Source organism: Aedes aegypti, chromosome 3, assembly GCF_002204515.2.
Source record: "Aedes aegypti strain LVP_AGWG chromosome 3, AaegL5.0 Primary Assembly, whole genome shotgun sequence".
NCBI lineage: Eukaryota > Metazoa > Arthropoda > Insecta > Diptera > Culicidae > Aedes > Aedes aegypti.
In genome coordinates, this window is record NC_035109.1 from 210,696,523 (window position 1) to 210,712,362 (window position 15,840).

Below are 15,840 nucleotides of genomic sequence, written 5' to 3' on the forward strand. Positions count from 1 at the left end.
CCACCTTGAAATCAATAAACAGATGGTGAGTCTGCTTGTTATATTCCCGGAATTTATCTAGGACCATTCGCAAGCTAAACATCTGGTCCGTTGTCGAACGGCCCTCACGAAAACCAGCTTCACGGTGCTCCGACAGACCGTTATTATGCAAAATAAAATGTCCATCAAATCTGAGCACAGGGCTCGATTTCTGAGATCATTCTGCACCTCTGGGTCAATTTTTTTAAAAAATCCCTAGGAGGAAGAAATCTTGATTTTAAGTTTTTGGCTTAAAAATTCAATATAATCCTTATTAAAATATTGCAATAGCACTGAAAAAACCTACTAAAACGTGTAACGTTTCTTCCCAGTGGGACCACAAAAACCTCCAGCAAAACAACGAATGCCCGAAACAATAAAAGTCTCGTTGGAAAAATCTCAGCTGAGGCGCCAATCTAAAAGTTGGATTGCCGAAATTTCGCTTTAGGTTTCCCGCTAGCTGTCGGCCAGTCGTAGGTCAAAGCCCTACGGAGCCCAGCCAGCCTGCGGAGCAGAGCACAATCAAGCACCAAGGTGGATTAATCCGCTAAGGGCCTGGTTTTCAATCTTGCTTTAATCTTGTTTTCAAAAATATTCTTACACAGTTGCCACCCCACCGGTGTCCACCGATATTTGGGTGCATTTCGACTGCATCGGATTTGCTCGGCTGTATTGCATGTGGAGGGAGAAGTGATTTTGTGCACGTGTCGACAACCGACGTAAGTCAAGCTGGAAAAAGGACCAAAATGTGTAGGAATTGTGACCTCTTTAAACAGTGCCTAATCTCAGTCGGTTTCATTGCACGATTTACGATCCGACTTCTAAGCGGCTGACCAGAGCAGAACATCGTTGGATGTGGTTGCTGACGGTGTTCCCTGTTCGATTCTGGCGCTGAGCGTAAATCGATAGCCAAGCGATCTTTTTGCAGAAGACCGTGATCTAGGCTCGGGCATCGACCTGGGTTCAAATATCGTTGACCCCCTAAGCTTTTTATAAAACTTCGGGTGGGCAGCGAGTTGGATGATCGTGCTCACTTAGGGAAATTGAATGCTTTCTCCCGACGGGTAGAGAAAGTAGTATGCGTAAAGGCGATTTTTGACCTTCGCGAAATTCTACTTCGTAGATTTCGCGTAATTCCGGCGACGAAAATTTGCAAATCTAGCGCCTATTATGAGGATCCTTGAACTTGACTCTTTCACTTCGTTCTGGTCTGCGGAAGAGGCGAGAGCGGTCCAAGTTCAGTTTAACCGCTCCGTGGTGTGATAGTTCAGGTGAACTAAAAGTGAACGTGAAAAGCCTTTGAATTTTACTGATATAGATCTTTCTTCAAAATTTTCCCTCAAGTAGATTTAGCTAGTTCAAAGTTAAGTGCTAGTGTGATATCTTGGCGATTATAGTGCGAGTGTTGACCATTTGATGCGACAGGTAATTCAGGTGTTGAATAGTGTGATAGGTGCAAATTCTGAATGTCCCGTATTGTTCGACGTTCTTTTCAAATAGATTCGTGGAAAGCTGCAAGGCCCGTCACACCACGCCCCCCAAGTTAGCGACCGGTTTCGACCCCGCATTCCAGCTTCGGATTTTTCCCGGCGGTACACGTGGGCCGGAGAGGGCATGCGTACCATCAACCCGCGCCCTTGGCAGGGCAGCAACAGCGAGCGAGTCGGTTTCGGACCGATATTCAGAGAAAGTTCCGTCGATCGTCACGAACCGGTTTCGAACCGGTGACCCCCGCATGAGAGTCACGCACGCTACCGATTGAGCCATCGTTGGTGACGACTGTACCCCGTCGAGCCAGACCACGAATCCCGTGTGAGGCGCCATTGAGGACGGCAACCCGATGAGTGAGTAGCAGTAGCGAAGTCCAGAGGAGAACCGCGTGTCGGCCACGTGAATTGCCGCAGCAACAGCCGCAACCGCCGATGCCTCCACGCAAGTAAATTCAAACCGTGAGCACTCATTTTCTATCACCCTGCGCATGGTGAATTTCGCCCCTAGCCAGAGATTAACCGCTAGTTTGGCCATACCGTTCATTTCGGCCCTACCGTTCGTCCCGTTTATACGTCGGTAGTCGGCAACATAAATTTAACCCCCGAATGGACACCACCCGTCGCACCGCACACAAATGAATTTACCGCACAAAAGAGAGAAAGAGAATAGCTAGAGTAAAGAGGGAATGCAGTAGTAGAATAGGCCTAGAGTTTAAGATTGTACATATGAAGAGAAACTGAATTGTCGATAAAGTAGAAGTGAAGCTGATGGAAGAAACAGAATGAATTACCGGTTGAAGTTCATTGTGGGCTTTGTGGCCGTGCGGTTAGTGTTACCAAGCATTTAGTCGCATCGGGTCAAGGGGTGTGGGTTCGATTCCCGCTTCAGTTCGGAAAACTCAGGAAGGTTTTTCGACTGTGCCACTAGTCCTTTGTCTAGTGGGGTGCTTCCTTCAAAGGGCAAATCGCCCACTGGAAGCATTAACGTGTCGGTGTCTTTTAAAGTTCAGATAAAGGCGTTTGAATAGATGATTACACTGCAGTCTAAAATTGTTTGAACAGCTATTTTTTGGGAGAAATCTAGAGTGGTAAATGTAAAGGGATATTCACGTTTCGTGTCGTTTTTTGTTATTTTTGGTCATTTTCTGGAGAGGTTGACTCCGAAATCAACCAGACAGCTTTTTAATCGAACGAAGATTCGTTCGAGGTGTTTGAGTCTTGTTTTCCCGTGATGATAACCATCGCGAGCACTACTTTGTCGTCGGCGAAAATCACCTTTACGCCCTCTAATTTCTTTATTCGCACGACTTTGATCGTGAGGCATCTCGTTTCCCTGATCAGCCAGCTTGTTTACCGCCCACCCGACCAGACGGAAGAAACAAGATTATAACAGAATGTGTTCCCCTGATATGATTTTTTTATATCACCAGTTATTACAAAACATGTACCATTAGTAGTTAAAATAACAAAAATTCTAGCAAAAATTGCACCAAATTAAACTAAAATATAACAAACCCTGTTACAATTATATCAAAATTATTACAGAATGTATTGCAAGGATGTTACAAAATAACAAAATTATTGCAAACTATGTTACTGTTTATGGCATCGGATGTTATTTGCAACAAACTTATAAATGCGATGTCAGAAATATAACAAATGTTGTTATAAATGTGTTACTTAAAATATAAAAAGTTGAGAACAAAGCCATCTTAATAGCAAAATTTTATCAAGTTCTGTTATTTTTAACTGCTGTTGATAGGAATTTGTTATAATCTTGTTATGTGGTTCTTTTCGGGCATTCATTTAGAAAAAAAGCAGAACCCTCCCCTGAAGGGTCTCAGTTCGGTCGGGCAACCTTTCAATCTCGGTAAGTGGTCTCCCTCGGGAGTGGTGCGTAAGCCATTTTTACTTGTTCCCGACAAACTCGCAAGGCTGTCGGGTTACATGGAATGAAACGAGATGTTCTTCAGAATTGACTGTTCAATACTGCGTTTTGCGCATATACTTCTTGATTTAGCAGACGATGACTTTATTGAAATCGATCGCAGTACAATAAAGCAGGGCTTCACTATTTTAAAGATGGACATTTAGGATAAGCTTGTAATGCCATGTACTCTACCCAAACGTATATGGTTGCATGTAGAGAAAGAAGCAAGTTCAGATATGTTGGTGCTGAAGCAGTGCTTGATGGAGATGTAGATGATTTTGTTGAAGAGCCATGTAACACTTGTGATGTATGATAATAATGATAACACACGTGTACTGGCTGTGAATATCTCCTTTTATGGATTACGTAACGAGCAACTTGCAAAGGGAAATGACATTTCTACACTGTTGCTTGATAAAGGCTTATCTGATGTTATAGATCCATTATTTAATTACCAACTTCGCCGAAACACCTCGCGATCCTTTATCGCACAACACTGGAAAGTGTTTCGAAAACTAAATCAGTTTTCAATAATAATGCAAACAGAGCAACGATGAATGCAAGCACTGTGCCCTGTAAAAAACGCTTATTCTAGGCTCTCTAGGCACATTTGTTTGAGAACAGGAGCGAAAACTATTTAGCGAATTAGATAGGCAAACTTCAGTGAGCTGGACATTAAGTAAGAAAGCCGCAAGATAAAGTTGCATCATTCAGGTGTACGTCAGCGGCCCCGTTGATGACATCTGCATATGTTCATTCTGATATTGACGTGAGCGTAGCAGAGCTACCAAATCATTCCAGATTTGAAACAAATGATTGATACTAGCTCTAATCGACTAAAAAAGTATTATTAATACCCGCTAGCGTATGACGGCTCGGCATAGTTGCATGTCCGGAAAAACTTGAAACTGTTGAGAACCAAAGCCCTGATAAAGATAGATGGTTGTGATGGTCATCAAACGTTGCTGAAACAAACGGACAATGCTGTATCGTGTCAGCACCTAGGAGGCAGTCCCTTTAGCACGATGTAGGTAGCCTACCCAGGTGGCCTATCGATGACTCTTCACCAGCCAAGATAAGAAAAAGTAGAGCAAACGGCAACCCAAAATTACTGTAGAAAAATGTTCTATTTCCCGCTGCATTTCCCGCTTTTAGAGCCTTCAATGACACTAACGATTTAGAAAATTCATTAACCCAACATAGGCTACTTGATTAGATTCACGTTTTTGATCTACTGTACTAGGAAGAGCCACGTGATTTTCATGAAATTCAAGCCTACTACTATTACCATTCCCAGCACTGGTCAGGACCTGAGAGAGACTCGCGAAGAGGAATAATATCAACGTCATATGCAGCCCAGATTCCGCTGTCACAAAACGTCAAATGCAGCCCATCGTTTTTATGGCTGAAAAAGTGAAAAGTATTGTGTTCAAAATAAACTATTATTAGAAAGCTCAGTCAGCGGAGCAGTTTTTCCAAAGATCCTGATAAATCTAAACAAAAAACTAGTTATTTATAATGTCTGCTACGTTTCCTGGCATGAAATTTCACTCAAAATGCCGTTTATAAGCATATATGCTTCGGCGTGATGCAAACGCAATTGTTTTTTGCTGAGATGGTCACGTGAAAGCTTGAACAGCTTGCGCAAGATTGATGTACACACCGAGTGGAATAAGAAAAAACTTAGCAATCGCAGAAAAAGAAGACCGACTCCGCGAGTCTCGTCTCAGGTCAGGACCTTCCGAGACCTCAATATCGACTCGTATCATTATCTCGTTGTACCTGAAATTCGGGCGCGATTTTTCAGCGTCACGAGTTCCAGAACTAACAGAAAGCTGCGCTGCTGGCAGCCAGACGAGCAGTTGGGAAGAATCAACAGTTCTGGAGATGCCGACAGCCTGTGGGACGCTATCCATGAAGCTGTGACAGCAACGGCACGGTAAGTAATTGACACTGGTCAACGACGAAGACCAAACGACTAGTTCGATCAAGAGTGACAGCCTGATTGCTAGTTGCTAGGCACGGTAAATGGATGGGCATGGCGCACTATGATCTTCCAAACATTTTGGGGGAATGGTCCTCCGAAAATCTAGGAGTTTGGTGTCAGGCCCTGCAAGCCATCCGTAAAAAAAATCAAGCAACGAATAAGCAACAAGGGAATACGAACCGGGACAATCGGCGAAGATCTCAGCGACGTAAAGGGACTAGCGATTGGAAGCTCGGTAGGTACGTGGAACTGTAAATCTCTCAACTTCATCGGGAGCGAACGCATACTCGCTGACGTGTTGAAGGACCGCGGATTCGGCATCGTAGCGTTGCTGGAAACACACTTTTCACGCGCAGCTCGAACGCGAGTACGACAGCTGTCTAAGCCACGACTTCAAAATCATCATAGGAGATCTAAATGCTCAGGTTGGCCAGGAGGAGGAACTCAGACCGACTATTGGAAAGTTCAGCGCCCACCGGCTGACGAAGAAAGCGGCTTACGACTAATTGATTTCACCGCCTCCAAGAATATGGCCATTCGTAGCACCTACTTCAAGCACAGTCACAAGTACCGATACACCTGGAGATCACCACAGCAGACAGAATCACAAATCGATCACGTTCTGATTGATGGACGGCACTTCTCCGACATTATCGACGTCAGAACCTATCGTGGCGCTAACATCGACTCTGACCACTATCTGGCGATGGTTAAAAGGGCCCAAAACTCTCCGTCGTTAACAACGTAAGCAACCGGATGTCGCCAATGCGTACGCGCAGCACCTCGAGGCTGCATTACCGGAAGAGGGTGAGCTGGATGAAGCCCCTCTTGAGGACTACTGGAAAGTAGCCAGGACTTGCCTAGGTAGTAGTGTTACGATAGACGGGGATACGTTCGAGGTGGTCGACGAGTTCATCTTCCTTGAATCCTTGCTGACGGCTAACAATGAAATACGGAGGTGCATCATCAGTGGAAGTTGGGCCTACTATGGCCTCCACGAGAAGATCGACGAAGATGGAGCTCTACAACACGCCCAGCAATGGCGTGACGCTACGTTGTAGCCATCAAGGTACACTGTAATCAGGTTTTGGAAAACCACCCAAGACAAAGAGAACTATGGTGTCGAAAATACAACAAGTCATCCCTTTAGTTTATCAAACAAGATAAACTGGTTTGAAAATATAAATAAAAGTTTTCATTTACAGTTAGAAGGGACCTGCTAAAGATTCTGAAAAGAATTTATGGATTTCTAGGTATTCACAATATCTTGTGAGAATTCTAGAATTTCATGAAAGTAACACACACATTTTGCGGGAATCACGTTCAGATTCTTCGAAGTTTCTATGGATGTGCTCCTGCTGGAGACCCCCCTGCTAAAAATTCTCAGAATATGTCATCAAATTTTCGAATGCCTGCATTCCACTAAATTGCCGACAATATCCATATCATCCGCGGAGCAAACAAATTGGCTGGATCTTGTGAAAATCGTGTGACGTTGACTTGGTCTAACTGAACAGTTAAGCTTGTAACACTACCACTATTCTAATCTCGGCACATTATTCTATCTCAGTTAAAATGCATTAAATGGAAGAACGTACACATAAGGAAAATCGAAGAAAATATCCATGATGCTGAAAAATCTGTTGCCTAGGAACGCCTACGACAATACTGGTATAGACAAACGAAAATATGTTTTTTGTCCTTGCTCTTTGGCATTTACTTTTTAATTTTAAGACGTCTCCTTGAGGTGGTGCTAAAAGTCCAGCCTTCCGTTAATTAATGAAATGCGAAGTACCAGTGTGAGGAATTGGATTTTTTTTCTTGGGCGCTATTAGATGTTGTAAAAATGTAAATTCGATTAAGGCAGGGCAATAAAAATACCGACTCTAGGATTATTTTTCTTCGCCGTTCAAATTCGCCTGAAAGGTTTAGCCTTCAAAGCCATATTCTTTCTCCCTTTACTCTGCAAATCGTACCGTTCAAAGAGATGCTAATTTTTCCAAAAAACTGTCAACCCAAGAAGTGCGCTTCCATCCCGCATAAATAACTAACTGCAAGCTACGTGGAAAAATTGCTCCCTCGCGACGAATGGATAAACTGCAAAGTACACAACTCAAGCAATTATAATAAACACTGTAATCATCTTGTTGGGCTGCGCACTTGGCGTATATTCGCTTTCGCGGAGAAAAGAGAGGAAAATAAATTTCACTTGTTTTATTTGAAAAAGATGTACCCATAAATTTTCCATCTGGTGGTGTGTGCGAGCGCGAAGGTGCAATTTGGGATGCAGATCAGGTCTTGGCTGGTTTTTTTTCGTTGTCTTCCGCCCTCTTTTTTTCCCGGTGGAAAGTGTGAACAAATGGAAGACGGCAGGGGTTATGCTTGTTATCTAAGGGACCTTGCCAATAAGAAACACCAGCGGTAGAACCATTTTTCACATGCAAATCATGCTAAATCAATTTTGATACTGCGACACTGATGTTTAGTTTGTCGAAATGTCGGTAGAACGAAGATCATAGAATGTCTTGGAATGATTTTAGGGGTGAAGTAGATGTAATATTGTACATTGCGAATGTTAGGAAGGAAGGTGATATTGGACTTTGCAATTTTTAAAAGTTGTTGGTAAGAAATTTTTGAATCTGGGACATAAATTTGATTCTCGATTTCGATGAACTATTTCAAACCTCAAGAGCAACGCGAAGGATGACTCCAAAACACAATGATTTGCGCGAAAAATTTACACACCGTAAAACTTAAAACCATGTAATATGCTTAAAGATGTTTGCAGTAACCTTTAATCGATTACTCTTCGCATTTATCACAAAATCTCTTCTAAAAGTAAGCCGTTCGATACGCTTCTCCACCAATTCAATAATTCGTCGAAAGTCGTTTACTAGTAATTGGGTCCTAAAATTTTGAATGAAATCTTATTTTTATTTAATCACACGAAAAGGCATGTTACTGTAACTACTTTAGCAATTTTTCCCGCTCAAATAATGGCTATATCATGTATAAACTTTAATTTAAAAATTTGGTCCATTAATGAACCTTGACACTTGTGATCATGTTTGACGTTCGCTTAGTCGACAAAAACACCACAGGGGTTTAGTTCGACCACTGGGGTTGATCCTATCTGACATTTCGTAAGGGACACGGAAAACAAAATACACCCAACATTTGAGTTAAAGCCAAAGGATGTGACAAAATTTAAAAAAATGTTTTTTGGGCTTAAACCAACGGAAAACATTAGAAAATTGAGTAAACATGTGTTTTTGGCCTAAACTTAAGCGTTTGGCTCTAAAATTGGGACAGGGCTTTAGGACCCTATTTGTACCAAACTCGATATTTTTAAAAAATGATGACTTACCCAATTTTATACAGTAGGGGATTTTTTTTATTACCGGACGATTTGGGCCGGAGGTTCTCCGATTTGGATGAAATTTTCACCAGAGGTAGAGCTCGTGGATACATGACCAAAAGTGAAATTCAAAAAATTATAGTGGCCTATTTTCCCGGGAAACTCTAGATAAATTTTCACGATTTCCCTATATACCTTAAACTTTAAAAATTCATATCTCCTGAACTATGCATCGTAGAACAAAAGTTTTTTAGTGAAATCGAAAGGAAATTTCCTCAGCAATCTATCAAAAATATAAAAAGATTGTAAGTGTAACGCAGTAAACCATCCGTTCCTTTCCAGTCAGAATAAGCTTTTCGTCAATCGGAGCACTCTTCATTGGTCTGTTGGGTGTTTTGTGTGCCTTTCATCAGCAACGTTATTTAGTATTAAAGCTAACAGCCTCTATGAGAGCCGCACGGGAAGTTCTTGTTTGAAGGATCAAATCTCAAGATCCATTTTTGCAAATATATTGTTTCGGCCTTTCCTACATTGTGTCTTTTACGATACAATGGACGACAAATCAAACGAACGACTTTCACTTTAATAGATTTATTGCCACTGAGAGGCAGCATGCCTACTCGGTGGGAAAACGAGAGAAAATACATTCCTACAAGTAAATTGGCGCACAATGCGGACTGACAAAACATTCAATACAGTTAGGCGCACTGTTGGGTTGGCGCCAACTGTAGAGGCTGCACGCTGACTGGCAGTGGAATATTCCACAACAGCCAACAATGGAACAATAGATGGCGTCCTTGAATGTTATACGGTTGATTGATATTATATACATATACATATATTCTTCCAAGCAACAATCAGAATTTATATCAAACATATCATTTTGTATAGAAAACAAAACTGAAAATTTATTCGCGCGTTTTTAGTTCATTATCTAATTATTCGATAAATTGTACAAAATTTGAAAAAGCAAGTAAATAACGAATAGCATTTTATGTTTGCATAATTATCCCTTTTTCTTGGCAACTATATGATAGTGAGGGTCAGTACCTATTAGACTGGCCCTTAAACAAAAAATTTGTAAAACTTAACGGGGCACCCCCTAGATATGAGCCTTAGGGTAAGAAAAACGCTCTCTCAAAATTTCAACTCAATTGGTTGCTCCACCAGCTGGCGCAATCGTTATGAAGTTTGTATGGGATATTCGTCTCAAATATATTGAAAATTGACCCTATGTCACTGTTTCGTTCCGTATACTAATTGTTCGCGTTCAAATAAGCCCAGAATGACAAATACACTAGTTGATACCCTAATGAACATAATTGCAAAAGGTTGTATCTGGATTTAATCTCATGTTCATTACTTTTTCAGTTGTTGGAAGTTAGGCTTAGATCAGCACTCCCGTACAGTCACTTATATGCATGCGACATGTGCCTCAGCTCGCCCAGCGTCATAGGTGGCTATGATGCGCTTAGTGGTTACCTCCAAGCTATGTTGAAGAAATACATGCAGTATTGCATGATATACTTCAGATGGTTAAAACACCAACTTTATTAATTTTGATCGTGGTACAATCTTCTACAATATTCTTCGCTATTATATCAAGTAGTGTTTTTGACATTCTGGGTCCAATTGAACGCGATCATCAATTTTCCTGAACCAAACAGTAGATGATGTGCTGTTGCTCATATGTTTGAGCTGAAAATCCCATATTAACTTCAATTCAAATGCGCCAGCTCATGGAACGACCAAATGAGCTGAATTTTTTAGAAAGGCTTCCTCTAACCCCAAGAAATAATCCTGGGGGGTGCCCCGTGGAATCATTCAACTTTATTTCTCTCCCATACTGAGCTGGGCCAGTCTAGTACCTATTACCTATATCATTACCAATATTATTAAATGTTAGGATCGTTTTCAATTAAAGACTGTTAGTATCAATAGTAAAGGTTCCGTATAAAGGACATACAAAACACCCAACAGACCAATAGAGAGTGCTCCGATTGACGAAAAGCTTCTTCTGACTGGAAAGGGAAGGATGGTTTACTGCGTTACACTTACAATGCGTGTAAATTACTGCCGCCGTTAACGCACGGTTATGAGGGCCACAATAGAACTCATTTTTCTATGGGAAGCGTGCGGGTGGTCATTGGTTTTTCAGTTCTGTCGCCTAAACGGTAAAAGATACCACTTTGGCGTCTATGGACGAAAGTTAGAGTATGGATTGATGAAACAAAAAATATTTTTTTGATTTTTTTTCATGATACAGACGATAGTTTTTTCGCTATTTTTCCGACAATTTTCTCCATGGTGAAAAATTTTCTGGGAAATGTTTTTCTTTTTATATTTTTAATAGATTTGCTGAATTTCCTTTCGATTTTACTAAAAAACTTTTGTTCTACGATGCATAGTTCAGGAGATATGAATTTTTAAAGTTTAAGGTATATAGGGAAATCGTGAAAATTCATCTAGAGTTTTCCGGGAAAATAGGCCACTATAATTTTTTTTTGAATTTCACTTTTGGTCATGTATCCACGAGATCTACCTCTGGTGAAAATTTCATACAAATCGAAGAACCTCCGGTCCAAACCTGTCCGATAATTTAAAAAAATGCCCAGTATTGACAACAAAGTTTGTTATATTCGTCGCAATAACAACAGTTTCCACTGCCGTTGGTCCCGAGATGAACCAGTTCAGGATTCCAAAATTGTGGAGGAAGAATCATAAGAGGATTTTTGTAAGAATTGTTAGGAAAAACCTTTTAAAATTTTGAGGGGTATTAGTGGGGGCATATTTGGAAACACTGAACAAATTTTCAATTTTGTTTTTGCAGGTGCGTCTGGAGGCACGCCTGGAAAATTTTAAACTGAATACCTGCCGTTATCCCTGAAGAAATTTAGCAAGGAAGCCCATAGGTTCCTAGAAGTATTACTGGATAAGTAAACTTGTAACGAATTCTTGAAAATCCTGCAGGAGTTTTCGGAGGAATCCCAAATTTCAGAAGGGAACACCAAATTGATCTTCGCAGGAAACTCAGGAATATTACCAAGGGAAATCTCTTGAATATTCCATGCAGGCATCTCTGCAGGGATTTCAGGAGGATCCTTGGAAGTGTAACTGTAGGAATTTCATGAGTTTTTTTTTTTAAAGAAATCCTTGAAGGAATATCAAATCAAAGGAATTTTGAAGGAATCCCAGGAGAAATGTCTGAAAAAATCCTTTTGGAGCCTGGTATTCCCGTAAGTAGAGTAAAACACCGTCTTGTTAGATGCGTGACTAAGCAGCTACTAAGCTGTAATTTATTGTAAGGTAATTAGATGTAATTCATTGGTAAGTATAGAAGTTTGTCTTACATTGTCAGTGTTTTTCTGGTATTAACAGGATCTCAATCACTCGGATTTGAACTACCACGCAATCTCGAAATCTACAGTTTTAAGTAAGGTAAGTATTAATTATTCTATTTCTTTTTCAGGTTATGTGGACAACGCTGGTACGTATATGCAAACGAGTTCAATTTCAACGTACTTTTAATGCACTTTTTTGTCAAATGACTAACTGCCGTTCGACCAATAACATTACTTCAATAACTAGGCTATAATTAAACAATTCATTACATAAAGCAATTCAAACTGACTAATTTCAATCCCACTTTATAGAGCAACGATTTATCACCATGAATTCAGGACTATGATCAACAATGCTTCTTTGGTGTCAACAACATTCAATTTGCGATGACATCTGATCTCCCTCACACCGACAGTGCGGGAACGGATAGTTGTTTCACCGTCTCTCTGTAACTATGAGGGTATCGTCGACACCTGGGATAACTTTCTTGAAGAAGAAACACTTAAGAAATATCTGGAGCAAATCCTTGATTAATTAATCGAAGAATATATGTAAAAATTCTCGAATTTATTTAAAAAAAAAGGTTTGAAGGAATCCTTGAAAGCAACCCTGAAGAAATTTCTTGAAGAACCCATGACGAAATTATTGACAAAATTTCTCGTGGAATCTTAAGTCAAATTTATGGACGAATCCTGGATTCAATTTCTGTAGCAATCCGTGTTGAAGTTCCTGGAGGAGTCCTTGTTGGAATTGAGGCATTCCATACTCTTTTATTTATTTATTTATTATTAGAAATTCCCGCAGGAATTCGTTCTAGGATTCCTCCTGATGGAACCGCTGGTGATTTTTTTTAGAGGAATTCCTGTTGTAATCCCTGGCGAGGTTGAAATTTTTTCAGTGTTTTCTGCAACATTAGAGAATTTTCCTTAAAAAAATAAAAAGGATCTTTTAGTATTTAATTTTAGAAATCTGTCGAGACATTTATTTTGAGAGTTTTCCTGCAGATTTCTTCGTCAATTCAGCGGCATTATTTTCTAAAATAAATCAGGGATTTCAAGTTTCAAAATTATCTATGAGCTTTTTATGATATTCCAGAACTACTAGGAAGAATCCTATCATTAAGTTGTTCGTTCATATATATAGCAAAATTCCACGTGAACATGAATGGCGCTTTGTGAAGCAGAACTTTTAAAAATAAGTAGTTGTATTTTCCGGAGATGTTTCAGTTTAGTATCTATTGAGTTAAAAAAACAATCATTATTCCTGTCGATGCGGAAGTTATATAGTATAAAACCAGTGCTTTTCAGTGTTAAAATAAAAAGGGTACTTGCAGTGCTATTAAAATAGTACTTTTCAGTACTATTTTTTCTACTATTGATCCTTTTACGATCCTTGTTTGGACCCGTGCCTTTGATTTTTCGTTGGACCCGTTGACGAAAGCTAGCGGTGGTAATCCTTCGTGGACATCGTCTTGGGAAAAAAACCTCTCGAAGGTCACGTCTTCTTTCGTTTATTCACTAAACATGGTATCAACAACAAACAAAAGGAAGGGAGAATCTCTGAATTCACTACTTCCTTCTAAAAAGTCCAAGGGTGAAATGAATAATTGTATCGAAATGAGCAATCCGTTCGATGTTCTAGACAAATGTTCCGAACACCAAATCGAAGCAGCCTCTAGCCCAGGCTCTTTGATTCAAGTGAGGAAGCAAAGAGTGCCGCCTATCGTAGTCAGTTGTTCCGAATTTGGGGGATTTAGGCAGGAGATCTTGAACTCCATTAGGGGAATCAAGGTTTCCTTCCAAATCGCAAAGAAAGGAAACTGTCGCGTTTTGCCGGAAACTCTTAAAGATCGCGAACTTCTTCTCAAACATCTTGAAGAGAAGAAACACAATTTTTTTACTTATGACGACAAAACTGGACGTTTGCTTAGAGTCGTCTTGAAAGGTCTCTCAAGTGACTATAAGTCACCTGAAGAGATCAAAAATGGAATAAATGATTTACTTGGATTTTCCCCAGTCCAAGTAATCATTATGAAAAAGAGAACCCAATCTGGCATTATTCGGAAGGGGCTTTCTCAAGAATATTATTTAGTTCACTTTAACTAAAAAGATCTAAATAATATTAAAGCTTTAGAAAAAGCAAAACTTATGTTCGATGTCCGTGTGACATGGGAACATTTCCAGAAACCTGGAGGAAATTACCAGAACCCCACTCAGTGCCGTCGGTGCCAAAAGTGGGGTCATGGTACAAAAAATTGTCGCATGGATGCTAAATGCATGATTTGCGGAGGTTCTTCTCACGCTAAGGACGTCTGTCCAGTGAAAGAAGATACCACCAAGCAGTGTTGCATTTGAACGCGTTCAGTTTGCGTTCCAGTTCAAACCTTTGAACGAGGGATCAAGTAGGCTTAAACATTGAGCAGTTCAAAAATTTGAACCCGTGCGAGGTGAAAATTGAACGTGAAATGAAAACTGTCGTCATGGGAGATACACGACATATGTCAATGCGGAAGTTTTGCAACGATGTTAGGAAACAATCATAGTTCCATTTATTTGTATTGATATGAATTCAATATGTTCTGACCTGAGAAAGAGGAGACAGCTCATTGACAGTTGGCCTGTTTTCTTGCCTTCTTTGACTTCTTTTTTAAATTCTTGGGTTGTGCACAACGGTGAGGTGAACTTATTTTGGTCAAAATTTATTCCCTTCTTGTTGTTCACCATGAAAAAGGATATGAATGTAAAAAAATCAATAGCAGTTTTGCAAAACACAACTATATTTAGGTTTTCAACTTTTTGAAATGTGAAATCATCGAAAATCACTTAGAAATTTTGATTAATTTTACTTGAATTTTGACGGTTTTTCACGCTTTGCCGGTGCCGGTTTCCCAGTGACAGTTGGTGACAGGTTCCCGTGACTTTTCGGAGCTCGCAATCTAAGCCAGCTGTCTCCTCTCTCTCAGGTTCTGACGTAGGTTTTTCTGGTTTCACCTTCATTGTGCATTTCGAAATGAACGGGCCGTTCATGAGCAGGTGCATAATCTTGCACGAGAGCTCAATGCTTACTAGGATCTCGTGCAAAATTAGAACGCATTCAGTTAACTTTTGGCTCGCGTTCAGTTTAAAATGCATCACTGCCACCAAGTTTATATGCTCTAATTGCGGGGCCAATCATAAGTCAAATTTTTGAAATTGCCCTCCACGCAAGAGAGTCGTTGAGGCTCGTGCCAGGCAGATGAAAGATAATATCCGTTACGATAACGGTCGTTTCCGGAATTTGTCTGGTAGAGTATCGAACAATACTCATTTTTCAGTTAACGATTGCTTGATTAGGAATCATACCCATCAGGAAGATCATAATCATGCTCATTCACAAACTAATTTTAATCCGACGGGTATCCGTTCGAATCTTTTAATTTCGTATGTACCACGGTTAATCCTTTGCCGATATCGTAGCAGGTAATTTGAACTCCTCCCCTATTCGTACTATGAGTACCCGTTCTACTTGTTTCAAATCAAATGAAAAAAAAAACCCTACCGCCACAGGTAACTCCTACTCCGCTTCTTAGTCCACCGAAAATTCTAATGGGAAATCATCAAATGTACCCACTTCAAGTGATATGTCTGCCTCTGATTTTAATTTTCTAACTGAACAATTGAATCTAATGATTGATGCAATGTTCAAAGCCACCACTATGACTGAAGCAGTCCAAGTA

General features: G+C 40.3%; 1 protein-coding gene and 1 long non-coding RNA gene across 2 annotated transcripts in view; both read right to left on the bottom strand.

Moving 5' to 3' along the window:
- LOC5572137 (zinc finger protein 2 homolog) overlaps nt 1-15,840 on the bottom strand; it is a 109,222-nt gene that overhangs the window by 12,573 nt on the left and 80,809 nt on the right. The window lies entirely within an intron of this gene.
- On the bottom strand, nt 9,803-10,732 carry LOC110678763. The gene is made up of 2 exons (XR_002501919.1): nt 10,652-10,732; nt 9,803-9,833 (listed from the first exon to the last, which is right to left on the bottom strand). It is a non-coding gene; the product is annotated as an uncharacterized LOC110678763 (long non-coding RNA).